This window comes from Pinus tabuliformis, chromosome 4_1, assembly GCF_031772625.1.
Source record: "Pinus tabuliformis cultivar Carrire ecotype Pingquan chromosome 4_1, CPIR1, whole genome shotgun sequence".
NCBI classification, from domain to species: Eukaryota; Viridiplantae; Streptophyta; class Pinopsida; order Pinales; family Pinaceae; genus Pinus; species Pinus tabuliformis.
Genome location: NC_142303.1, coordinates 291,635,704 through 291,661,733, shown reverse-complemented (window position 1 = coordinate 291,661,733; position 26,030 = coordinate 291,635,704).

Here is a 26,030-nt window from a genome sequence, read left to right as displayed (position 1 = left end):
CCACCACTCTCAACAATGATAGGATGCCTAGTTTTGATGAGTTATTGGCTAGATGCACCCAAGAGGAGACGAGGATGATGGAGAGAGAGATAAAACCAACAATGGAAATGGACCTAATGTTTTCTCTGCACACGCAAAGAGGAAGAATGATGTTGGTCCAAGGAGACAAGGTCGAGGACCTAAGAAGGGATTCAAAGGAAGAGGCAAGGGAAGATGCTACAATTGCAACAGGTTTGGCCACTATGTTAGAGAGTTCCCTCACAAGAAGAATTCTCCAAGGGATGACAACAAAAATTTCAAAGGCAATGGAAATCAAAGGAACAACAGGTACAATAACAAAGGAAAGAGGAACACTCCAGCTACTCGAAATGTAAAAGGTCAATCTCCTAAAAGGACAAGAAATGTCAAGTATGATGAAAGTAATGTTGTAGAAAAACAAGATGAGTTCTATCTTATTTCTACTATATCTATTGTCTCTCCTCCTAATACTTTGGATCAATGGTTGATTGATAGTGGAGCCTCAAGGCACTTCACTAGATAGAAGGAGGCCCTCTCAACTTTAGTTGAGAATAAAACTAATCTAAAGATCATACTTGGAGATAATGCCACCTACCCTGTGAAAGGAATATGAATTGTCACTCTTCACTTGAATCAAAGTCAAACCACAAATCTACAAGAAGCGTTGTATGTGCCCAATGTGAAGAACTTGGTGTTTATTTCTACGATGGAAGATAAAGGCTTCATAGTAGCATTCATTGATGAAAAGGTACGTATTTGGAATAGATACCCTAAAGATGCATTTACTCTTGGATTTAGGGTTGATGGTCTCTATCAAGTTGGTGGAATTCCTTTGAGAGATTTGGCAAGTGACACTTCTCTTCAATGTGAATTATGGCACCAAAGATTTCTCCACTTATATTACAAAGCCTTACCTGGGCTAAGGAAGATGGTCACACGAATGCCCGAATTTCGCATGAACCATGAAAGACTCTGTCAGATTTGTGCAACTGGGAAACATAAAGAGGGACCATTCCCTTCTAGTGAAAGCATAACAATTTATATTCTTCAATTGGTCCATTCTAACCTATCTGGTACCTTGTCTGTAACCTCATTAGGAGGATATACATATTATTCAATCTTTTTGGATGACTTCTCACGCAAATCATGGATCAATTCTTGAAGAGGAAGGATGAAGTGTTCAAATGGTTCTGTTCTTTCAAGGCATTGGTGGAAAATCAAACAGGGAAGAAGATCAAGACATTAAGGACTGGTAATGGGACCGAATATGAATCAAATGAATTCAATGATTTTTGCAGAAAGGCTAGCATTAAGAGGGAGACAATTGTTCCATACACTCCTGAGCAAAATGGTGTTACTGAAAGGAAGAATCGAACAATCATGGAAGACACCCCTGCAATGATCTATGATCAAGGTCTACCAAAATTCTTGTGGGTAAAAGTTGCCAACACTGTCATATATGTTCAAAATAGGAGCCCGCATCAAGCTTTAGATTTCAAGACACTCGAGGAAGTCTTCATTGGTAAGAAACCTGATGTTTCTCATTTTAGAATATACTTTCATGTGCTTAAAGATAAAATGAATAAGTTGGAAGCTTCTGGGAAGAAAGGTATATTCATCGACTACAGTGAAAATTCAAAGGCATATAAAATCTATGTACATGGTCAAAGAGATATGAAAGTAAGCTGAGATGTTACCTTTGATGAAGACACTGTCCTTGGGAAAGCCAGAGATATCCCCATCTCAAGGAAGGAAAATGATGATGCTGTCAAATCACAAGAAGAACCTTCAATGGATGAGCCTATGCCTAATGTTGATGGTGTTATGAAGCTAGCTCAAGAAAAGATAGATCAACGCCTTTGAATTCAGCCTCTTCGAGGGGGCAACCTCCTTTACATTACATAAATGAACAATTCTTGGATGATTCAAATAACAAAACCTCCTTCCTATATATAGGAGTCTAAGGAGTCACAATATAACCCAGCCGACCTAACAATGATAATATAAAGCCACAAAAATAAAAATAGAGGGATTCTATGGGGCACAGTAATAACAATATGGGGACAATAGGGGCACAACAATATTAATAAGGGGTATAACTACAATAGTAATGGGGTAATCACTAGTATTATAGGGACCCAACATGCCCCTCTCCTTCAAAAAAAGTGTTGTCCTCAACGCTTGAGTAGTTCTGGATACTTCTGTATAAAATTCTCATCCTCCCATGTGGAATCTTTAGCGGCTAAGTTCTTCCACTTAATAAGATACTCCGAAATTGATCAATTTCGTAGCTGTCGAGTTCTTGTTTCTGCGACTGCTTCTAGTTCCAATATAATTTTTCCTTCCTCGTCAAGTTCTGACAATATTGTTTGAACTGGGAGCTTGTCGCCTATAACCTTCTTTAAACATGAAACATGGAAAACTGGGTGCAATCGAGAAGTTGTAGGAAGCTCCAATTTGTATGCCATAGTACCAATCTTTTGCAACCCTTGTATGGACCATAATACTTTGGTGATAATTTATTATCCTTCTTAGCTTGCTTGAGAGACATTTGCTTATATGGTTGTAGCCGTAGGAATACCCAATCACCTACATCAAAACTTCTTTCACTGCGATGTTGATCTGCCTGTTGTTTCATTCTATTCTGTGCCAACACGAGGTTATCCTTTAAGAGTTGGAAGACTTGTTGTTGATGTTCGATGTGATGTTCCACTGCCTGAACCTTAGAATTTTCTCTTAAATATGATGTGATGGATGGTGGCTGATACCCATAAAGTGCCATAAATGGGGTCATTTTTGTTGCTGTATGGAAGGAAGTGTTATACCACCATTCAGCCAGAGGCAACCATTGGACCCATTGTGTCTGTTTATCAGATACAAAGCAATGAAGATATCCTTCCAAACATTTGTTTACTATCTCAATTTTCCCATCAGATTGAGGATGATAAGATGAGCTATGAGCTAACCGAGTACCAAGACAAGAAAATAATTTTGTCCAAAAATTTCCAGTGAAAATGGGATCTCTGTCACTTACAATAATCTTTGGGTTTCCATGTAGCTTTTGAATTGTTTCCATAAATGCAGTAGAAACTGTACTGGCTTTAAATGGATGTGATAATGCACAAAAGTGTGCATACTTGGTAAGTCTGTCAACTACCACCATGATGACACTCTTTCCCTCAGACTTGGGTAAACCTGTGATAAAATCCATTGAAACCTCCTCCCAACGTTGGCTTGGAATGGATAAAGGTTGTAATAGACCCGGTGTCTTAATTGTTTCAACTTTATTTTGTTGGCAAACCAAACATTCCGCCACAAACTTTTGAATATCTGATTTAAGGCCATCCCAAAAAAATTCCTTCTTAACCCTGTGGTAAGTTTTTAAAAATCCTGAGTGCCCTCCTAAGGGAGAAGTGTGCAATTCCATAAGAATCTTTTGTTTTAGCTAGGAATTCTTATAGAGGTATAAGCGATCTTTGTACAATAACGAATCATTTTGCCAGCTAAATGTATCAGACGTACTGGAATCTTGTTGTAACTTTAGAATAAGTGCCCACACTTCTTCGTCATTCTTCCACTCCTCCCTTGCTTTGTTTATCCAATCTGGTTGGATAATAGAAATGGCGCACAACAATGCTTCCACATCCTCATCCTTTCTTGAGAGTGCATCTGCCACCACATTTTGCTTCCCTTTTTTGTAGATGATTTTAAAGTCATAACCCAACATCTTTGTGACCCACTTTTGTTGCTCTTCAGAGGATAATCTTTGTTCTAAAAAGTATTAAAGGCTATCATGATCTGTTTTTACCTTGAAGTTGTTAGAAAATTATATATTACAGAGCAATGGAACACATAAAATATTGCAGAAATATAAACACAGAAAACGCACAAAACAAGAGAGACACATATATACGTGGTTCACCCAGTTTGGGCTACGTCCACCCCGAACAGCCAATCCTTCCTTTCTATTATCCAGCAAAATGAAGAGACACAACCTACAACAAATCCGCTGTAATATCCTCTGTTTTCTCTCACAGTCTCACCTCTCTCTTTCTCGCTCACAGAATACACATCTATATCTCAGCCTCCAATACAATACCCTCATACAAAGAAAGGGGTTGCCTTCTAGGGCAAAAATCCCTAAACTAAACATAAGTTCTACTGTCAGATCATCTGCCTAATGAACGGCCCAGGTGTACAAACTTCCTGGGGTATACATCCGGCTGAAACAAAGACCTCTGAACAATCATGCTCCACACACAACAATCTCCCACTTGGAGAATGATTGTAGAAACTCCATCGCTGCTTCATTTGCTGGACAATGACTCCTCTTTGGACCTAGCTGTTTCTCATCTTCATCGTCATCCTTGAAGACCAATTGAAACTGAGCATATTCTCAGTTTCTCCCTGGTTACAACTTTTGTTAGCATATCTGCAGGATTTGGCTAGTGTGTATCTTTTCCAGCTTCAACTCTCCATCTTCCAACACTGATCGTATGAAATGGTACTTGAGCTGTATGTGTTTAGTCCTAGAATGAAATGCTGAGTTCTTTGCAAGATGAATGGCACTTTGGCTATCACTGTATAACGTGCCCATATCATGCTCCTTACCCAATTCACCCATAAACCTTTGTAACCAAATCATTTCTTTACTAGCCTTTGTAGCAGCAACATACTCTGCTTCTATTGTTGAAAGTGCAACAACACTTTGGATTTTTGAAATCCAACTGACAGTTGTTCCACCAACAGTAAATACATATCCTATAGTGCTCCTCCTGTTATCCCTGTCACCTGCCATATCTGCATCAACATATCCCTGTAGAGAAATGTTTGAACCACCAAAGCATAATGCTTGATTTGTGGTACCTTTCAAATATCTGAGAATCCATTTCACTGCCATCCAATGTTCATTTCCTGGATTGTTCATGTACCTGCTTACAACTCCCACTGCATGTGCAATATCAGGCCTTGTGCAGACCATTGCATACATTAAGCTTCCAACTGCTGATGCATATGGAACTTTAGACATATAATCCATGTCTTCTTGGGTCTTTGGGCACATTTCCTTACTAAGTTTGAAATGGCTAGCAAAAGGTGTACTAACTGGTTTTGCATTGTGCATATTAAATCTTTTCAACACCTTTTGTATGTACTCATTCTGAGACAATGTTAATTTGCGATTTTTCCTGTCTCTAGTGATTCTCATACCAAGGATTTGTTTTGCAGCTCCCAAATCCTTCATTGCAAATGAATTTGCCAATTTTCTTTCGAGTACATTTATTTCTTGCATGTTAGATCCTGCAACAAGCATGTCATCCACATACAATAACAATATAATATAGCTGCCATCATTTTGCTTTTTCAGATAAACACAATGATCAGAGTGACATCTAGTATAACCTTGTTCAGACATAAACTTGTCAAATTTTAGATACCACTTTGTCAAATTTTAGATACCACTGCCTTGGAGCCTGTTTTAAGCCATACAAGCTCTTCTTCAACCTGCACACTAGTTTCTCCTTCCCTTTCACCTCATATCCTTGTGGCTGCTGCATATATATCTCTTCCTCCAAATCCCCATGGAGAAAGGCTGTCTTTACATCTAACTGCTCAAGATGCAAATCTTCAGCTGCTACAAGACTTAAAATAGTTCTTATTGAAGTCATTTTAACAACAGGAGAAAATATTTCATCAAAATCAATACCTTTCTTCTGTGCAAACCCCTTCACCACAAGTCTAGCTTTGTACCTCTGTTTTCCTCCATCTTCTTCCTTCAGCCTGTAAACCCATTTATTCTTCAATGTAGTTTTTCCTGCAGGCAACCTGACTAAATCCCAAGTCTGGTTATGCATTAAGGAGTCCATCTCTTCTTCCATAGCTACCTCCCACTTCTTCCTGCTTTCAACCTGCATTGCTTCTTCATAACATTCGGGTTCACCAGAATCAGTCAACAATAAATAATATAATGAAGGAAAGTATCGTTCAGGGGGTCTACTTATCCTGGTAGACCTTCTAACACCACTTTCAAGTGTTTGGGGTGCCTGTTGTTGTTGTGGTGGTTGTTGTTGTTGATTATTATTATTTTCAGACACCTTTACATTTTTAGTGATTTCATCAAGAACTACGTATTCCTTGTTTTCTTTTTCTTGTTTCTTTTCCTGCAACTGATTCTTATACAAGACCTTTTCATTGAATATTACATCTCTGCTCCTAATGATTTTGTGATTTTCATAATCATATAAGCGATAACCAAAATCATTAACACCATATCCAATAAAGGTACATTTCTTTGACTTTGCCTCAAGCTTTGTTCTATTTTCTTTATCAATATGGACAAAGGCCTCACAACCAAAAGGCTTTAAAAAAGAGTAGTTTACCTGTTTACCTGTCCATGCTTCCTCCGGAACACCACCATCCAAGGAACTTGAAGGCCCTCTGTTTATTAGATAAACAGCAGTATCTACAGCATTTGCCCAAAACTGTAAAGGCAATCCTGCATGCAATCTCATGCACCTTGCATGCTCCATGATTGTTTTGTTCATCCTTTCTGACACACCATTTTCTTGTGGTGTTCTTGGAACTGTCTTCTCTCTGCGAATTCCATGTTCTGAACAGTACCTATCAAACTCTTTGCTACAATATTCACCTCCATTGTCTGATCTAAGACACTTCAATTTCTTTCCTGTCTCAATCTCAACCAAAGCTTTCCATTTCTTGAAAGTATCAAATACATCAGATTTATTCTTAATACAATAAATCCAAGTTTTTCTAGTTGCATCATCAATAAAAGTAACATAATAAAGAGAGCCACCGAGAGATGATACCTGAGCAGGTCCCCATACATCTGTATGCACAAGCTCTAATTTTTCGCTCTTCTTTTCTTTCCCAACTCTGAGAAATCTGACTCTCTTCTGTTTTCCATAAATGCAATTCTCACAGAAATCCAAATCAACATTCTTCAAACCTGGCAACAAATTCCTTGAGTAAAGAATCTTCATCCCCTTTTCACTCATGTGTCCGAGCCTATGATGCCATAATGTTGCATCTGCTCCTTTGGAAGTTAAAGCATTAACAGAGTTAGAAATACCATTGCATAAATACAATGTACCAACCTTTTCGCCTTTTGCTATTACCAGGGCTCCTTTGGTGACCTTCCAAGCTTTATCTGTGAAAGTTGTCCCACAACCTTCACTGCCTAACTGCCCTGTTGAAATCAGATTTTTCTTTAGATCTGGAACATGCCTTACCTCCTTTAATAGCCATTGATTTCCATTTTGCTGTTTTACTAGAACCTTACCCATTCCAACGATTTTACAGGGTTTATCATCACCTAGACGAACTTGTCCAAAATCTCCTTGAACATAGTCATGAAAGTATTTCTTATCAGGTGTGGCATGGAATGAAGCCCCTGAATCTACCACCCAGGAATCAATAATATTTTCAAAAGAAAGAATCAAAGCATCTTGTAACACCTCACCTATCACATTTGCTTCATGATTGTTTTCTTGATGTGCATCTCCTTCTTTTCCCTTCCGAGATCTACAGTCTTTCTTTAGGTGTCCTTTCTTTCCACATTTCCAGCACACTATCCCCGATCTGGACGTCAATTTACCTTTCCTTGATTTACTGCGATATCCTGAGCTCTTTCCTCTTTCCATTTTTCTTCTTCTAGACTCTGCACTCAAAGCATTTCTCGATGTCTCACCGGAGCTTTTCCGTCGCATTTCCTCGCTAAGGATAGCAGCGACAACATCATCAAACTTTAAAGTACTAGATCCAGAAACGGAGTTACTAATGGCCATTACCAAACCATTCCAACTTTCTGGTAATGAGCACAAGAATAACAGAGGTCTAACTTCATCATCAAAGTTTACCCCTACAGAACTTAACTGACTTGTAACTGTATTAAAATCATTTAAATGGTTTGCAACAGATCCACCTTCCGACATATTCATATTAAATAACCGTTTCATAAGAAATACCTTGTTTGAGGCCGAGGGTTTTTCATATAGTTTCGACAACGTCTGTGTATCAAACCCTCTGTCGTGGTTTCCTTCGAAATGTTGAAGGCGACTGACGCAGTAAGGCACAACCGTATTGTTCCGAGTGCCTTTCTATCGAGAAGGTTCCATTCTTCGTCTTTCATACCCGTCGGCATCTTTGTTTTTCTATCCAATGGTAGGTATAGATCTTTCTGATACAGATAATCTTCCATCTGCATCTTCCACAGCGAGAAGTTTTGGCCATTAAATTTCTCGACCCTAAACTTACCATCTTCCGCCATTGCTCCCACTTGAACCAGGAACCCTTCTTTCCTGCGAGTTTATCAGCCAAATAGACCTTCGGCTCTGATACCAGTTGTTAGAAAATTATATTTTACGGAGCAATGGAACACATAAAATATTGCAGAAATATAAACACAGAAAACGCACAAAACAAGAGAGACACAGATATACGTGGTTCACCCAGTTTGGGCTACGTCCACCCCAAACAGCCAGTCCTTCCTTTCTATTATCCAGCAAAATGAAGAGACACAACCTACAACAAATCCGTTGTAATATCCTCTGTTTTCTCTCACAGTCTCACCTCTCTGTTTCTCGCTCACAGAATACACATCTATATCTCAGCCTCCAATACAATACCCTCATACAAAGAGAGGGGTTGCCTTCTAGGGCAAAAAACCATAAACTAAACATAAGTTCTACCGTCAGATCATTTGCCTAATGAACGGCCCAGATTGACTAGAAATTACTATACTTTTACAAGGCAATTTTACATTTGTTTTTAGCTTCGGGGGCGCTGCCCCCGAGCCCCCGCCGGGGGACCGCTGGCCCCCGGACCCCCCAGCCGGGGGGGATTGGCCCCCCCGGACCCCCGCGGGGGGGACAAGTCCCCCCCACACCCCCCCGCGTGGAGGGGTGTACAAACTTCCTGGGGTATACATCCGGCTGAAACAAAGACCTCTGAACAATCATGCTCCACACACAACAGAAGTGTCTTCCCATTAGGTAGGGTCAACATTTCTTAAGTGCATGGAGTATTGCCAACGTTTCCTTCTCATAAATAGCTTTGTGTAAAAACTTTCCCTTGATTGGACGACTTTCAAAAGCAATGGGTCTTTCATCTTGCATTAGAACAACACCAATTCCATTTCCTGAAGCATCACATTCCACAATAAAGGTTTTTGTGAAGTCCGGTGTAGCTAAGACCGGTGCTTGGCACATTGCATCTTTAAGATGTTCGAAGGCCTTTGTTGCTTCCAGAGTCCATGAAAATGCATCTTTCTTCAATAATGTTGTTAGAGGTGTTGCTATTCTCCCATAATTCTTAACAAACTTGCGATAATACCCTGTCAACCCGAGAAATCCTCGCAGATGCTTTATGGATGTGGGGATTTTCCATTCCTTAATGGCTTTAATTTTGCTAGAGTCTACCTTAACTCCTTCATGAGATACAATATGACCCAGATATTCCACCTCTTGGACTCCAAAGAAACATTTGGATCTTTTTGCATATAATTGTTTCTCCTCCAATAGTTGTAGCACCCTGTCAACATGTTTAACATGATCCTTCCAAGACTTGTTGTAGATTAGTATATCATCAAAAAATACTAACACAAATTTTCTAAGGAATGGTTTGAAAATTGAATTCATCAAACCTTGAAATGTTGAAGGTGCATTAGTAAGGCCAAAAGGCATGACCAAAAATTCATAATGACCCTCATGAGTTCTAAATGTTGTTTTTAGAATGTCTTCAATCTTCATTCTGATTTGATGATATCCTGAACGAAGATCCAACTTGGTGAAGTAAATTGATCCATGCAATTCATCCAGTAATTCATCAATGACAGGAATGGGAAACTTATCTTTAATAGTGAGATTGTTGAGCTCACTATAATCCGGACACATGCACCATGATCCATCCTTCTTGTGCACCAATACTACTGGAGCAGAGAAGAACTTTGACTTGGTTTAATTATACCAACCTCTAGCATTTCTGCAACCATACGTTCAATTTCACTCTTTTGGGCATAGGGATATCTGTACGGTCTGATGTTTGGAGGAACACTTCCTGGAATCAGATGAATAGCATGATCATGATCACGCATAGATGGGAGACCTTTGGGAGTCTCAAATACCTTGGAATGATTGTTCAAGACTTTTTGGAGATCTGGAGAAATAGATGATTCCGATGTGGAAACATCTAGCGAACATAATTGTGCAATTACACCTCCTTGTTCATTTTTTAGAAGCTTTGTCATACCATTAGAGCTGATTATCTTTCCTAGTTACCCTGCAATACCCCTTAATTCAACTTCCTTTCCTTCCGCAGAAAATTTGATGAAAAGTTCTTGAAAATTAAAAGCTATTGTACCTAGGGATTCTAGCCATTGGACTCCTAGTACAACATCAACACCTCCCATTGGAATGGAAAGCATTGAGCTAGTCAATACATATTCTCCCATGGATAGCTTGATATTATGGCACTTTCCAGAGAAATTTATTGTTCCTCCATTTGCAATGATCACTTGACACTCTGGTGCTGGATATAGGAAGCAATTCAATTCTTTTGCTACCTTACAATGAATAAAATTATGGGTGCTTCCTGAATCAATCAACACTATTACCTTTTTCTTCTTGATTTGTCCTTCTATCTTGATGGTTTGAGGAGTGGTAATTCCAGCCAATGCATTACAAGATATGGTCGAATTCATTTCTTCTTTATCTAAGCTTTGTTCTTGGAGTATATCCTCTTCTTTTGACCTTTCTTGCTCCTTTTCTTTTTCCTCTTCACAATCTATGTAGAATAATTTCTTCTCAACACACTTATGACTTTTAGTGTATTTGCTATCACAATTGTAACAAAGCCCTTTTGCTCTTTTTTCTTCCAATTGTTGTGGTGTCAACCTTATAGGTTGTGGAAGACTAGGGGCAACAACACTTCTGTCTTTATAGTTGTGAGTGGTATGCTTCTTGGTTACCATAATTTTGCTTTCCATTTTTCTTGTTAACCTGAATGCCTTCTCTAATGAATCAGGTTCTCAAAGGCGAACATCATGTTGGATATTATCCTTTAAAGACCCTATGAACAGATCAATCCTATGCTCTTCTAGAATATCTTTTACCCTTATGTTCAATTTTTGGAACTCCTCAATGTGCTCCATTATTGAACCCTTTTATTTGAGACTTATCAATTGACTAAAAAAAGTGTTGCTTTTTGTATCCTCATAATGTGCTATCAATTCTTCCGTAAAAATTTCCCAAGTGATAAATTGTTTACGAGAGCAAAGCCATTGATACCATACAAACTGATTTGGTTCCAAATATAAAGTTGCAATACTTGCTTTTTGTGTGTTTTGCATATTATTGAGATCGGAAAATTGCTCCATCTGTAATATCCATGTTGCGGGATCCTTGCCATCAAACTTCCTCATATCGATTTTTGGAATATGGTGGGTCTTCGATCCCACATTAGAGTATATGATATCATTATTAACATTTCTTTTGTTCGCATCATGAGTTTCCTTTACTACCTTTTCACCATTAGTAAGTATTTCTTGTAGAAAATTTGTCAAATCTATCTTCAAATCTGCCATGCCTGTCTTCAAATTTGTGTTCAAATCTATCTTAAAATTGTCCATCTTAGCTTGCATGCCATTCATCTTAGCTTCCACGCCATTTATCTTAGCTTCTATTAACTTTTGTGAGCGTGACATTTGTTGCACTTGTTCTTGTAATTTTGATATATCATGTAGCATTTCTTCCTCTTCTTCATGAGTCATGCTAGAGCTTTCAGGTTCCTTACTAGGTGTTTGCATTTTCTTTCCTCGGGGCATTAGTTACTGATAATAATGCTCTACTAGCCCTTTGAATTCCTTCAAAATAAATTTTCAAACCAATCTTAAGCAAAAATTTAGAAGAATCTACACACATTTTTTTCACTTTGTAGGAGCTTGATATTGCCTCTACTGTATCTCTGTACTTCCAGAACATCCAGTTCTAAAATTGCGACCTGTGGTAGCCCTCTGTGTCCTCTTTCTAATGCCACCAGTCTAATCCAAATTGGATTCTCGAAGGAAGAGTTATGCGAAATCTCGTACAGTGACCTGATTATAGACTAGTTCAGTAGAGCGAACTTGTATGACGTGCCATGAGTCACTGTTTCGAACTTTAGTTCTGAAAAATATATAGAAGAAACTACAGTCCGTCCTGTTTCTGCGCCTTCTTACGAAATTTCAATCCAATGCTCAGAGAAAAAGTTATGACGATTTTCCCCAGGTCACCTGTTTGGAATGTAATTCAAGAGTCTGCAAAAAGACCAACTTCCTCAGATCATATCTCTGCAAATATAGCGCAAAAAGCTCTGAAATTCGGACCCGAGATTTAGCGCGATGTCTTCTCAAATGGGTTTTTTTTTCAACTTTTGAAACGTTGCAGAAAAAAGTTATAGCGAAAATGCCACGATGACCTGTTTGGAGCAGCGAAACCCTAGAATCCAAAGCTCTGATACCAAATGTTATGGAACCAGCTCAAGAAAAGATAGATCAACGCCTTAGAATTCAGCCTCTTCGAGGGGGCAACCTCCTTTACATTACATAAATGAACAATTCTTGGATGATTCAAATGACAAAACCTCCTTTCTATATATAGGAGTCTAAAGAGTCACAATATAACCCAGCGGACCTAACAATAATAATATAAAACCACAAAAATAACAATAGAGGGATTCTATGGGGCACAGTAATAACAATATGGAGACAATAGGGGCGCAACAATATTAATAAGGGATATAACTACAATAGTAATGGGGTAATCACTAGTATTATAGGGACCCAATAGATGGTCTGACGAATCCTATTGATCCACCTCCTAGTGATCCCTCTACCTCAAGGAAAACACCACTATGGCGCAAAGACACTGACAGAAATATTGCTCCAAGAGGGACATTTCACGAAAGTAAGAAGCCTAATAGGTATCAAGGGTACTTGGCCCCCATGAGTACTATTGTTCAAGTTGAACCTTTCACGTTGGAAGAGGTTGCAAAGCACCAAGAATGGAAAGATGCGATTAATGAGGAATATGAATCGATCATGAAGAATGATGTCTAAGACGTGGTGCCTAGACCTAAGGACAAGTCTGTGGTCACCTCAAAATGGCTTTGCAAAATTGAGCATGGAGTTGATGGTCGGGTTCGTAGCCTGTGGCTTCTCTCAAAAGGAAGGAGTGGTGTTAATTTTAGGTATGTTCTGTGCTTAAAACAATTTATTTCAATTTTCACAATTACCTCAATATCTTTTCTGGATTAACAATCACATCAACATTAAAGTAAATTGCAGATAGAACATAAACATAAATCGCAGAAGACAAGCCAAAACAAGAGGACACAAGATGTGGCGCTAGCCAGGGACAAACCCCAATGTGGAGAAACCCTTAATCAATTATTCTTATATGTTCTTCAATAGTTTAGCAGAGAGAGAGAGAGAGAGAGAGATAGTACATTTACAACATAAGTCAACACTTTGACTTATCTAGATAAGAGAATAGATCATCTCTAAGAAGATGATACATGAGATCAGTTGAAGACATGCTGCTTAGACTGATTCTCCAAGGTGACTCCTTCACCTATCTTTTTGTTGCATCTCGTCATCTGTTGCAACTCATCATGTTGCACCATGTTGCACTCATCATCACAATGTTGGACCTCATGATTGTTGCACCTTATGCTGCACTGTTGTCCCATGTGTCATTGTTGAACCATGTTGTCATACAACATGTCTCATGTGCTTGCAGCACCATGCTTGCCATTGCTATCCATGTTGTCCACGCTTGCCATGCTTGTTGTTGTCCATGCTTGCTACTGTCATGTCACAACTGTTGTCCCACTTTGCCTTAGCATCCCTTTGTTGTCCCATTTACTAGCACACTGTACCTTGCTGATGTCTAATGAGTTTGCAACACCATACTTGGTTGTTGTTCCATTTGTAGCCTTGTTGTACCATGTTAGTCGTCCATCCATTGCTGCTCCTATGAGTGCTTGTTGTCCCATTGTTCGCTGCACCAAGCATCATGCCTAGCTGTCCCATTTATTATGCAGTTGTCCCTTACCACTGCTGCTTAGATATATGTTGTAGTTGTTGTCCCTAACAGTCATATTATACCTTGTTGTTGTCCCCTTACCCTTTCCATCCCTTGTTGTTGCCCCATGTGTTAGAAGCACCATGTAGCCCAACTATCCCATTTACTAGGCACTATTGTCCTAGGCATGTTTGAGCTCTCAAGCTCTCCTCAAACTGTCCTCCCTTTTAGCTGCATTAGGCCTGTGTCTAGGGCACCTTATGCCTGCGGCTAAGGCATCATTGGTATGTTTAGGAAAACTTATATCTTCATCTTAACAACGGCTAGGATACCCTTGAGATAGCATAGGTTAGGGCTACCTTAGGATAATGTTAGGGCTGCCTTATTGGATGCATTAGTTCTGCCTTTAGGACAGCATTTAGGGAATCCTTTAGGACTACGTTGGAGCAACCTTTAGGACTGCGTTGGCGCTGTTGAAAAGTGTGCAACAAGAAATGATAAAAATAGAAATTGCTAAAAATAACACTACTATAAATAGTCGGGCTATAAATAGCAGTTCAACCCTTGGAGGTCTTAGCAACAATGGGTGAAAAGTGAAAGTGATAAAAATAGCTTTTCAATTAGCATTTCTGGATCCCTTCTTAGTTTAGTCAGTCCCTGGACTAAACATAGGAAGTAAAATTCGAATTTGATATCAACAACAATTTGGAAATTAATTAATTAATTCATTTTGAGTTAATTAGTTAAGGAAAATCAAACTTGAAGTCTATGTGAGCACATGCAACAGTGTCTCCTTTGATTGAGGAATTTAACCTTCAGTTAAAGAGATAAGGATGAGTTGTAATCAGTTGACTTAGTGTAACTTAGTCAAGTCCAGTTAGATTAATTTAACAGTTTGTTAAATTAATGAGAGTTCAGTTAGTTAATGCTTGCATGCATGTAACTACTATAATTCAAATAACTGAGTATTCACTCATGTAACAGTTTATTAAATTAATGAGAGTTCAATTAGTTAATGCTTGCATGCATGTAACTACTATAATTCAGATAACTGAGTATTCACTTATGGATAACTTATGCATGTTAGTTCAGTCAGAGACCCAGTTGATATCAGATGGAGGGGCAATGTACTATCAGTTGCTAGGATATTCCTTGGTGAATATTCCTTGCATGCAAAAGGAATATTATTCCTTATGGATTGTGCAGTTGGACTTGAGGTTACAATGAGTGTGATGAGGCCAATTCACACATGTGATATCATTGGACCCCAATCAAAACTGCGCAAGGAAATAGGAGGCTTGGAGGACTTGAGGAAGAAATATTCTATGTCTATTGAGTCTGTGAGCTGTATTGTTTGAGTGCAGAGAGATCAGGATAGCTTGAGAGCTAATTCTTTTTGTAACTTGAACAAGATTTCCACTTGTATGATAATACAGAGTTGGGGTTTTAGGTTGGTGCTTTCCCCAGTGATATATCCTCTGTGTTATAGTTAATTAATTCTCATTCTTAGTTATATCTGTTCATGCTTGACGTTTCTCATGTTCGATTAAGCTTCCACTAAATTGTTTGTAGAAGTAGATCAAGTGTTTTGCTTTAGTACATTGCATTACTAGGTGATCTACAGTAGGAATTTCAACATGGTATTAGAGAAAAGGTGATCAAGGAAGAACAGTATACAAGCAGGAGAAGTTCGAAGTTTGGTTCTGAATACTGAATTGAGTTCTTATCACATCTATTTCACCGATGGCGTTCAGTGGTTTAAGACTCGAATATGCCCTTGATGGTAGTTCGAATTATTTAGCCTGGAAGGATCACATGGAGGCAGTTTTGGAAGATAACGGCCTTAAGGACTTCATTGGTCAAGAATTCCAGAAGCCGACTGATGCTACTCAATTGGCGGAATGGAAAAAGTGTGTGGCTAGAGCAAGGAGAATCCTCCAAGAGGGAGTTCGAGATCACATTGTCTCGAGCCTCCATGGGAAGGAGACTCTGTTTTCGATGTGGAAAACATTGAAAGATCTTTATTAGAATCGCAGCAATCAGAGGAAGTTGGCGCTGAAGGACAAACTTCGCAAGATCAAGTGCGAAAAGGGCGACACAATCTCTACGTTCCTGAATAAGCTCACCACCTGTAGGGATGATCTTGAAAGTGTAGGGGTCGTGACTGCTAATGACGACATGGTGAGTCTAGCACTCCTCGGTCTTCCAAAGAGCTAGCATAGCTACCAGGACTCGGTTAATGGAAGAAAGAAATTGCCAGATTGGGAACGACTTTGGTTGGACCTAATGCAGGAGGAGATAAGGAGGAGCACCAAGGATGGATCTTCATCAAAACAAGATGATGAATAAAATCTAGCTTTACCAAGTAAAGCTAAGAAAGGGAAAGGGAAGGCGTCCCAATCCAAATCTTCTCATCTTGGGAAGAAGGTTGACAAGTCGAAGGTGCGATGCCATTATGCTATGAAGTGGGCCATTATGCTATAAATTGTCCACAGAAGAAATCCAAGAAGGGTTCCTCAAAGGGATCTGATGGTGATGCACTAGCTTCACTATTTGAGCTGGATTTCTCGCTTATCACATGCATGGTTTCATCCATGGTGGGATGTATTTGGTACCTGGATAGTGGAGCTTCTTTCCACATGTCGGGTGACAAGAATCTTTTCAATACATTGGAGGAGAAGGATCTCCAGATGCGGATCGAGATGGGCGATGATGGAAAGTATTGTGTCTTAGGTGAAGGTACAGTTGTGTTTCAAAGGGAGCATGGTGCTACTCTCACCCTATTTGTTGTTAAATATGTACCAAGTTTGAAAAAGAATCTTGTGTCTGTTGCTAGAAGATAAAGGCTATGATGTAGTCTTTAGTAAAGGCAAAGTGTTTCTGAGGCATATTGGTGCCAGATAGACCAAGCAAATAGGGATTCGAGTAAAGAATCTCTACAAGCTGGAGGTAGATGATTGTGCTACAATGAGTTCCAAAGCAGAGGTGGTGCAAAGCCAAGATGTTGGCGAGCTATGGCATAGGAGACTGGGCCACTTGCATCACGGGGCCTTGAAGATCATGCAACAAATTTCTACAGGCTTACCCAAGGGAAAACTGGAGCAAACAGGATAGTAGAGCTGGAGAAATCCTGGAGCGAGTTCACTCAGATGTATGTGGACCATTCTCTACAGCCTCCACCGCTAAACAAAGGTACTATGTTATTTTCATTGATGATTTTTCTCGTAGATGTTGGATCTACTTCATGCAAAAGAAGGATCAGACCTTCTTGAGGTTTTGTGAGTTTAAAGCCTCAGCAGAGAAAAAATTTGGGAAGAAAGTAAAAGCCTTGCGTAACGACAATGGTGGAGAGTATGTTTCCCAGCAGTTTAAAGACTTCTGTGCTATAGAAGGAATTAAATGGGAACTGACGGCACCTTATAACCCACAACAGAATGGGGTGGCCGAAAGGAAGAGCAGATCTATTGTGGGAGCAGCTCGAGCGATGTTGCATGACCAAAGCCTACCACTTCATCTGTGGCCTGAGGCATGCAATACAGCAGTGTACCTTCAGAACAAAAGTCCTCATTGTATTTTGGGGATGAAGACACCTATGGAGGCCTTTTCGAGGAAGCGACCAGATGTGAGTCACTTCCGTATCTTTGGATCACCAATTTTCTGTCATGTGACCAAAGATGCTCAAAAGAAGCTAGACCCAACAACTGAGTTGGGGATACTTGTGGGGTACACAGATACACCCCATAACTATCGTGTGTTTCTGCCTGCCAGTCAGAGGACCGTAGTGCACAGGGATCTGAAGTTCGATGAGCAGAGAGCCATGCGAGTGTCACTTGAGAGGGAGCTCAAGTTGCATGGCAATGAGGAACTTTTAGTTCCAAAGGAGGAGGAGCCTTGATGATGTGGATCAACCACATGCAGAGGATCCAGTAGTGGAAACCACCAATGCTGGAGAGCCTTTCAGAGATGGGCAGAAACGCTCGCGGGAAGCTGACAAATTGATGCAGGATGAAAGAGAGAATGTGGGTTAGCCATCCTCTCATCGCAGTTAGAGGAGATCTCCCGAGAGATACATTGGATGCATGGCCCTGGTTGGGGAGCGTGTAGCGATCGAACCTTCTTCTTTTCAGGAGGCACTACAACAACTAGTCTAGGTTGATGCAATGGTAGAAGAGTACGATTCTATCATACGAAACAGTGTGTGGGATGTTGTCCCTAGACCTGGGGACAAGTTAGTGGTTAGTTCCCGATGGATTTACAAGGTAAAGCAGGTAGCTGATGATAGTGTTGAGAAACACAAGGAAAGGTTTGTTGCCTGAGGTTTCTCACGGGATGAGGGGATCGACTACGATGAGACCTTTGCTCCCATAGCAAGGTACTCATCTATCAGATCGATGCTAGCTCTATCAGCTCAGATGGGTTGGAATATCCCTCAAATGGATGTGAAGATGACGTTCCTCAATGGGGAGATTGAGGAAGAGGTATACATTGAGCAGCCCGAAGGATTTGAGACCTCTAATCGCGAGTCGCATGTTTGCCGACTCAAGCGAGCACTATATAGGCTGAAGCAAGCACCCCGTGCTTGGTATACCAGGATTGACAGCTATTTCACCGGGTTAGGCTTCACCAAGAGTGAAGCAAATGCAAACCTATACCACATCATGGTAGATGGTAAGCCCTTGATTATTGTTCTTTATGTCGATGATCTGATTTTGAGAGGTGATGAGCAATTGATACAGTCTTGCAAGGAGGACCTTTCAAGAGAGTTCGAGATGAAGGACATGGGCCTCATGCACTACTTTCTAGGCATGGAAGTGTGGCAGAAAGATGGGGAAGTATTTGTGTCTCAAGGCAAGTATGCCAATGAGATACTTAGGCACTTTCACATGGAGAAGTGCAAGCCCATGCTGAGGTGGTAGTTGCTACTGTTCATCGGCAGCTGGTGGGTTCACTCATGTATCAGGTGAGCACACAACCCGACTTATGCTTTGCGATGAACCAGCTGAGTCAAGCTATGGTTCAGCGTACCAAGCTGTTTTGGAAGACGGCGAGGCATGTGCTGAGATATCTCAGAGGCACTACACAGTACGGATTATGGTAGAGGCAGACAGAGGGAGTGAAGCTGCAAGGATCCACGAATGCGGATTGGGTTGGTAGTCCATCAGACCAGAAGAGCACTTCTGGAGGAATCTTCAACCTTGGTTCAGTTGTAGTTTCTTGGTATAGCAAGAAATAGAGATCAGTTGCACTTAGCTCAACAGAGGCTGAATAAATTACTGCGAGTCAAGCAGCATGTGAGGCCATTTGGATGCGAAATATTCTAGTGGGATTGTTTGGTCAGATGATGGATCCTACAGTGATATACTATGATAATCAGAGTTGCATAAAACTCTCTAAGAATCCAGTGTTTCATGACAGGTCCAAGCATATAGATATCCATTACCATCATCTATGGGACTGTGTGGTCAAGAGGATCATGATGTTACAGTATGTTTCAACTGAGGAGTAGGATGCAGATATTTTGACAAAGGCATTGTCAAAATGGAAGTTCGAGTTCCACAGAGACAGGATTGGGGTTACTGATAATCCCTTTCTTGTTGAGAGGGAGTGTTGAAAAATGTGCAACAAGAAATGCTAATAATAGAAATTGCTAAAAATAGCACTGTTATAAATAGTCAGGCTATAAATAGCAGTTCAGCCATTGGAGGTCTTAGCAAAAATGGGTGAAAAGTGAAAGTACTAAAAATAGCTTTTCTAAAATTAGCATTTCGAGATCCCTTCTTAGTTTAGTCAGTCCCTGGACTAAACATAGGAAGTAAAATTCGAATTTGATATCAACAACAATTTGGAAATTAATTAATTAATTCATCTTGAGTTAATTATTTAAGGAAAATCAAACTTGAAGTCTATGTGAGCACATGCAACAGTTTCTCCTTTAATTGAGGAATTTAACCTTCAGTTAAAGAGATAAGGATGAGTTGTAATATTGAGTTGTAATCAGTTGACTTAGTTTAACTTAGTCAAGTCCAGTTAGATTAATTTAACAATTTGTTAAATTAATGAGACTTCAGTTAGTTAATGCTTGCATGCATGTAACTATTGTAATTCAGATAACTGAGTATTCACTCATGGATAACTCAGATAACTGAGTATTCACTCATGGATAACTCATGCATGTCAGTTCAGTCAAAGACCCAGTTGAGATCAGATGGAGGGACAGTGTACTATCAGTTGCTAGGATATTCCTTGGTGAATATTCCTTGCATTTAGAAGGAATATTATTCCTTATGGATTGCGCAGTTGGACCTGAGGTTACAATGAGTGTGATGAGGCCAATTCACACGTGATATCATTGGACCCCAATCAAAACTGCACAAGGAAATAGGAGGCTTGGAGGGCTTGAGGAAGATATATTCTATGTCTATTGAGTCTGTGAGTTGTATTGTTTGAGTGCAGAGAGATCAGGATAGCTTGAGAGTTAATTCTTTTTGTAACTTGAACAAGATTTCCACTTGTATGATAATACAAAGTTGGGGTTTTAGGCTGGTGCTTTCCCCAGTGATATATCTTCTGTGTTATGGTTGATTACTTCTCATTCTCAGTTATATATGTTCATGCTTGATGTTGCTCATGTTTGATTAAGCTTCTGCTAAATTGTTTGTAAAAGTAGATAAAGTGTTTTTCTTTACTACATTGCATTACCAAGTGATCTACAGTGGGAATTTCTATAGGGGCAACCTTTAGGTCTGCGTTAGGGACTTCCCTTTGACAACATCTAGGGTTTCTATTGACAGCTATAGAAACCTGCATAGAGCCTGCCTTTTGACTGCGTCTAGGGTTAGGGCATCTCCTCTAGGGCGACTCCCTTAGTCTTCTTTCCTCCAACGTCTAGGGCTTCCACTCCTAGATTTCTCTTCCACTAAAACCCAAGACAAGTGGAGAGAAGTCAAGATAGAAGTGTGTGTGAAAAATGACTCTTAAGTCATCTCCTTTTATACTAAAATGTTGAGCACATGTGGGGTTTATTTGGTTGTTGGCCGACATTGACGAATTGTCTTATAACACAAATAAATTCATAACTCCATGAATACTTATTGGAATCGGATGATATTTAAATCAATCCTACACCTCTCGATGAGAGGGATCCAAGAAAAATATCAGTTGCCATAAATAAGATGACCCACATGGAGTTTGGCCATAGTTACCAATTTTAACACTCTCTTTCAACTAGGGAGAACTCCATTCGCTTATCCATATGTTTGACTGTACTATCTCTGCCATTAGTGCCCTGCATTGCTCTGCTCTGCTTTACTCTGCTCTACTGAGCTCTGCTCTGCTCTGCTCTACTGAGCTCTACTGAACCAAGAAGAAGAAGAATTGATCGAGAATGTCTCATACCATTCTCTATTGAACCGAAGTCAATTTTATTGATCCCAGATCAATATCACTAGAGAGTGTCTCAAACCACTCATACTTATCCTAGATCAGTTTCATTGATCCCAGATCAATGGAGGTCATCCTAGCATAGGGAGTATGGTAGATACAATGATGCGTCCATCGATAGTACTACTATGGTCCCTAACCCCATTTCCCAACTCATTTGCCAGATGAGAGGTACTTCCAATGAGTCCCAGACTGCATGGGTAGGATGCCTCGATAGGAGAACCATTCATCGTGTCCCTAAGTTGCCACGGGGTATCACAGGGGAAGGCTAAGCCATTCACCCTATACACAACGCACCATTAGGGGAGGGTGAGTTGCACTATGGTCGATTGTTGCTCCAATAAGTACCCCAAGCCCCCCGGAGCTCCTAGAGCTCAATGCATGCAACATGCAGGACCCTCATAAGAAGGTCTCTCAATGACTCCAAGTCGTTTGGGAAAGTCAAAAATTTGATCTTTCCCCGAGGCTTTGACAAAATGTCTGCGACCTGTACATCAGTCTCAATGTGATAGAGCCTCCTCACTCATCGACGTACCATATCCCAGATAAGGTAGTATCTGATGTCTATATACTGGAGCAATCATAGAATACGGGATTCCTCAACAACCGAATCCCCCACTGGTTGACACAGAAGATCACGGTGGTATCCATCATGTGTACAAACAACTCACTGAGGAGCTTCCACAACCAGGTAGCTTCACACGAGATCATACTCGTAGCTATCTACTCCGTCTCAGCGGTGCTCAAAGCAACCGTCTTCTGCTTTCTGCTCATCCAGGATATCGAACAGAACCCAAAAAGAATCAGCACTCAGAGGTTCTCTTGAGATCCTCCACGCTGCCTGCCTAGTCAACATTTGAATAATCATGCAGCTCACATTTCCGGCAGTGTATCTCAATCCATGAGAGATTGTGCCCCGAAGATATCTCAAAAGATTCTTGGCATCAATCTAGTGAGGCTCAACCAGATATGAGCCCAACATGCTAACTGCAAAACATATATCCAGACCGAAGTTCACCAAGAACATCAATGCGAATGAGTTTATGAAACTCAGAGGCATTTCCCAAATCTGGTCCGGCATCACTACCATATAACTTCTGAAAGTTAAGCTCCATTGAGGTAGTCACGGGCTTGCAGTTTACCATTCCAAATTTGGAATCCAACTCCCTCTTACTTTTGAAAATGAGAGGGTCTGCACATGTGAGAAAGAGGTCATCCTCGGAAGGTGTCGGTATGAGAGGTCTATCATCCACAACCTTCAAGCAATGGTTTGGATCGCCTTTACTCCTAGTGCATCTCGGCTTCATCAGACAGCTATCAATCCTCTCATACTATGCCCAAGGTGTTTTGCTTCAAGCCATAGAGGGCTTTCTTCCACCTACATACTTGAGATTCCCGATAATGAATCTCAAACCCCTCGGGTTGTTCCAAACCTGTGGACCTGCTACATGAGGGGAATGGTCCCCTTGTAAGATTTTCCTTCAGTTCATCTCAGACATGTACCTTCATGCTCTTTTTGAATTCAGGCATCCCTGTCACCATCTGACTCACATCGGGTAGGGCCCCATAAAGTAGACCTCCAGTGCTATAGATGAGATGTGTCAACTGACATGGTCCCCAATGGACTTCCTACAGTTTGAATCAAATTTCCAACCCCAAACTCAAAAGCATCTTTGAAAATTCTATTTTCAAACATGTAGCTTTCCATCGATGAATGCCACCCTGAAACCTTTGATTTCCATTGCCGAAATGGACACCAGGTTCTTCTTGTGATCAAGTACATAAAAGAGATTCTTGTAAATGAATCGAGTTACTCTCATTCAATTGAGGGGTAACATTCCTTGCACCCTTTCCGGGATAGGTGGTATTGACTCCAAGTATAATCTCATGATTGTTTCCATCTCTACCAAATTAGAGAGAGCACCCTTCTATTCGATGAAGTGCCTTGAAGCATTATAATAAATAAGCTAGATTCCCATAGAATCTGAAGGAGAGGGCCAATACAAGATAACGCTTCTTTATCTTATCAGAAACAACATTTGATTCTTCATACCTGGGGTTCCTTGCTTTCTTAAAGAGTCTGTCATTTCCTTGATGACTTGCATTACCTGTCATTCCTTCGGTCATTGAAGATATCCCTGGAATGATTGTTATCTTCATCAAGATATGTGTTCTTGCCATTCGGACACTCCTTCGCATAATGCCAAACTTATTACAAACAAGGCATCTTCCTTTCCTTTCACCCTGCGGTCCGGACTTCCCATTGAAGTGATTTGTAGGTAGGCCATCAAAAGCTTCCGCTATGCCACTCTGATAATATTCTCTGCTTCGACTTCACCCTTGGTGAATTTGAAGAGGGATGAGGAACCCATTGATCCTTTTGTCCTTTCCCAACTGTCTTCGGTGATTGCTATTTCACTCTTGCTTGGGCTTTGTCTTCACCTCAGCTATGATACCATGTTAATTTTAGGTATGTTCTATGCTTAGAGAAATTTATTTCAATTTCCACAGTCAGATCAATATCTTTTCCGGATTAGCAATCACATCAGCATTAAAGTAAATTGTAGATAGACAATAAACATAAATCGCAGAAGACAAGCCAAGACAAAAGGACACAAGATGTGGCGCTCACTGGGGACAAACACCAATGTGGGGAAACCCTTGATCAATTCTTCTTATATGTTCTTCAATAGTTCAGCAGAGAGAGAGAGAGATAGTACATTTACAACAGAAGTCAACACTTTGACTTATCTAGATAAGAGCATATATCATCTCTAAGAAGATGATACATGAGATCAATTGAAGACATGCTACTTCAACTGAGTCTCCAAGGAGACTCCACCTATCATTGTGTTGCATCTCGTCATCATGCTGCACCTCACCGTGATGCACCATGTTGCACTCATCATCACAATGTTGGACCTCATGACTGTTGCACCTTATGCTACAGTTGTCCCATGTGCCATTGTTGAACCATGTTGTCATACAGCATGTCTCATGTGCTTACAACACCATGCTTGTCACTGCTATCCATGTTGTCCACGCTTTCCATGCTTGCCATGCTTGCTGTTGTCCATGCTTCTTGTTGTCATGTCACAACTGTTGTCCCACTTCGCTGCCTTGTCATAGTTGTTGTCCCACTTTGCCTTAGCATCCCTTTGTTGTCCCATTTACTAGTGCATTGTACCTTGCTGATGTCTAATGAGTTTGCAGCACCATACTTGGTTGTTGTCCCATTTGTAGCCTTGTTGTACCATGATAGTCGTCCATTGCTGCTCCTATGAGTGCTTGTTGTCCCGTTGTTTGCTGCACCAAGCATCATGCCTAGTTGTCCCATTTATCTTAGCATATCTTGTTGTCCCATTTATTATGCAGTTGTCCCTTGCCACTGTTGCCTAGATATATGTTGTAGTTGTTGTCCCTAATAGTCATACTATACCTTCTTGTTGTCCCCTTAGCCTTCCCATCCCTTACTTTTGTCCCATGTGTTCGCAGTACCATGTAGCCCAGCTGTCCCATTTACTAGCACTGTTGTCCTGGGCATGTTTGAGCCCTCAAACTCTCCTCAAACAGTCCTCCCTTTCAGCCACATTAGGCTTGCGTCTAGGGCACCTTATGCCTGCGGCTAGGGAATCATTGGTATGTTTAGGACAATGTTACTTGGGAGCGGGAGTGAAAGCGGGGAGCAAGAGCAAAAACGGGAGCGGGAGCGACATTTTCAGAAGCTCTCGGTTTAGGAGCGAATCCCGAAGCGTTTTTTATATAATATATATATATTTATATTTTTTATATTTTGATACATATATGTCAACAAAAACATGTAGAATAATGATTTAGATATAAAAAACATAAAAAAAACATAGATTGAACCATACAACAACAATCATCTAGAAGTTATAATCTTCATCAACCACGTCCACAAGTTAGTAACATACAACATATTAAGTCTCATGATTCATCAATCTTAAAGTTTCAAGCTTTCAAAATTCAATATATAACATTTATCATCATTGATCACCAAAGTTGTACTTGTAAGTTAAGTGTAACCATTACAACAAATAATGTTTAACATGAAATGAAATGTTATAAAATGAAATGAAATGAAACAACTTTCAACTTTCATGAAGCATCATATTCATAATTCATTACTAATGAGTTATAATTGCCAACTTCAAACTTAAATTGTCATATATTGTTTAAAAAAATATCATAATAAATATGAAAGAGTCAATAGTTATAAAAGCTACTAGAAACTAGAAAAGAGAAGTAAATCTTTTATCTATTTCTTATGCTTGGGCCTCTTGCCACCATGAGAAATGTCTAAATTTTTAGTCTTGTTGGATAATCAAGATCTTTGTCATTAATATCATCCTCTAAGCATTAATATCCAGAGGTATCTTTGTCATTACCTCTGTATCTGTATAGGGATCTTTGTCATTAATATCACCCTCTAAGCATTAACATAAGATAGAACAAGCATAGCATGTCAAATCAAGA